The following is a 2857-nucleotide window of genomic DNA, read 5'->3' as shown; positions in this document are numbered from 1 at the left end:
GGGCACCCACAGCCACGCACAGGATACACACTGACCTTCCCAGCTCTGCGCGCAAACAAAACGCTGCCTTTGCCAAACACATTCAATTGGCAAGTTACGTGGGATATTTAAAGGCTGTGATATCTTCTCTAAAGAGAATTTGGTCCCACACATAATTTCCATGTATTGACACACCTAGAAATTATTTCCAGTGTGTTACGAAATGTAACAACTTGTCCTTTAGCATAAGGGGCCATGGCGGTATTTGTGAAGTGCTGGCCACATAGGAGAGCGCTGTCATCACAGCAACAGGGACAGATCTTGTGTCTTTTTTTTATTTTTTTTAAATTAAACCAAGAAGGTGAATGCCAGTGAGAGCCTCTCAGCGATGCTGGCAGATGGCAGGCAGGTAGAGCTAGATTAGATGTTTGCCATTAAAAACGAAGGGAAGAACTGAGTGCCTTTGTGACCAGGGCAAAAGAAATATAAATAAGTAAGTAAGTAAATAAGTAAACAAATAAATAATATAAAATAAAGAAAGACTGAATACATGAACAAACAAATAAAAATGAAACGCCCTCTAGCCAAGGGAGACATTCTCTGAAAAACACCAGAAAGTTAGTCAGAAGACTGAAGTAGAACTTTTCTTCCTCAAAGCCCCACCAGGCTGCAACATAGCCACAGAACATGCCTCATTTTTGCCCCTTTCACCCATCTTTCTAGTCTTTGAAAAAGCTAAACCAGCAGATCTCAACAGTTCCATATCAGGAACTCGGAAGCTTTTGCTTAGAGATGTAGGAGGAAAAACTGACCAAGTTAGTATCCTGGAAGTTGCTGCTTCTGAGGATACATCCAAGCACGCACAGGGCTAGAAGAGTACCGAGTACCAAGAATGCAGCATCACAAATATAGTATCTGAAAAATATGAAGCCATCAAGCCAACTTTAATAACCCAAGTCTCCAAAAGACACCAATACCAACAGAATTAAAGGCATCACATTCCGAGAACAAACGTGTCTGGCAGTATCACCCCAATCAGCCAACTTTTCTCCCTCATCCTCAGCTCATTTCCTCCTTCCGTCACCGCTGACGGGACGGTCCTTCCTGCTCAGTGAAGCTTACATCCTTCAGTCACTCTCCTTCCTCCTCTCACAATCCATCTGCTTCACCACAGCACCTCTAAGATTTGCTCCTTTCCTCTCCAACCCTCCCCCTAAAACATTTTCGGTATTTTTAATGCTCCAGCCTTCCAAGGAGCTGAGCGGAGGAAGTGCAGACAGGACAAGCCCGTAATTCTAGGACTGCTTTCCAACTCATTCTGCTTTCCTACTACCAAAACTCTGTCTTTGGCTTTTTTCAGCCTCCATGCTAGATCTGTGCCTACTGCCACATGCCCTCTGAATGCTTTCTCCATCCCGTGTAACTCCGTACAGCTATTAGTCTCATTTCTTTACGCGTGGTTTATATGTTCTGCATTGCCCTGCTTAATCAGAGAGGAACAGAACTCAAAAGCTCGCAGCTCAGATGTGACAATTCCCAGAATTCAGACTCTTAGCTTGCTTTTATCCTTTTCCCCCCTTATTCTCTTTTTTTTTCCTTTCTTCCATTTTTTTTTCTGACATGGGGACACCTTCCACATAAAAAAAAAAAAGAAGCCAGTAACAAATGACAGACTCCTGCCATCCAAATATTTCTAATAATTCATTTTTGTCTCAAGGGATCTACAAACTATAATGACTACAGCTCCATTAGTTATGATTTATATCGAACCACTTTTTGAGAAATTCATGCCTTTAAACTATACTTCCCTCAGAAAAGGAGTTCCTAGATGGACCATGTCTCAAAGAGGCCAGTGGTGGTAATGCTGCAAGGCCAATAAAATACATTATTTGCCAGCTCATAATTTATAGTAAAAGACCCAAAGCCTTCAGATAAAAAGACAGGAACAATTAAGAGCTCTAATAACCAGATCCTGCTGTTTGTAGCACACAGCGATTTAAAATTATTCATGTGTTTCAATATGGAAGTGATTTAATGTAATTTAGCAAACCTGAGCCCTACATTAAGATGTAATAATGATGAATGGATGAGACACAGCACACACTTACAGAAAACCTCGGGGTCCTGCAGAGGAAAGGAAGGACCCCTGAAGATCTGGCAGGTGCCCCCCATGTGGGTGGCCTAAAACGTAAAAAGTAAAAGGAAGACTGCAAATAACCTGTACAAGAAATAAATAAAAATAAATAAATAAATAAATATAAAAAAGCTCAAGACTCTAGGGTGTAACAAAGGGTGTGGATGAGGATGCATTCCAAAGTAGTATCTGAATATTTTACATCCACAGGACTGGATTAGGTTTCTAAAATAAAAAGCAGATGGACTGAGAACACTTACCAAATTCACTCAAAGAACAAATACACTGTGGTTGCATCCCTCCAGTGTTTATTAGCCCAGCAGCCATTTTAGGACTCATTTTAGGACTTTCTTGTACGGCACTTCTTGTACCAAACACAGTTCTCAGCACAGGCTCCATATACACCAGCAAGCACAGTGCAAATCCTCCAGGACAAAGCAGATACGCAAATCTTTCCATTTCCTTCTAAATACAGACATTTCTCACAAAGTCAAACCATTTTAAGGTACGAAATAATTAAGCAACAAGGAGAATGACTGGCATTTCGACTTCTTAGTGAGTTTATGACAGCTAGAACATGGACAAAGTTTTATAACACCTGTTTAACTGGGCACCTGACTTCTGATTCCCCCGCATTACTTACTCCATGGAATAGATAATAACAAGAACCACTGCAAATCACACAGTTTGAAAAATAGGCAAGAGTACAGGGTGGAAAGAGAAGAAAGAGGAGAAATCAATGTT

This window comes from Apaloderma vittatum, unplaced genomic scaffold, assembly GCF_000703405.1.
Source record: "Apaloderma vittatum isolate BGI_N311 unplaced genomic scaffold, ASM70340v1 scaffold6490, whole genome shotgun sequence".
In the NCBI taxonomy this organism is placed as follows: Eukaryota; Metazoa; Chordata; class Aves; order Trogoniformes; family Trogonidae; genus Apaloderma; species Apaloderma vittatum.
The sequence above is the reverse complement of the archived record's forward strand: the minus strand, read 5'-3'. Positions refer to the sequence as shown.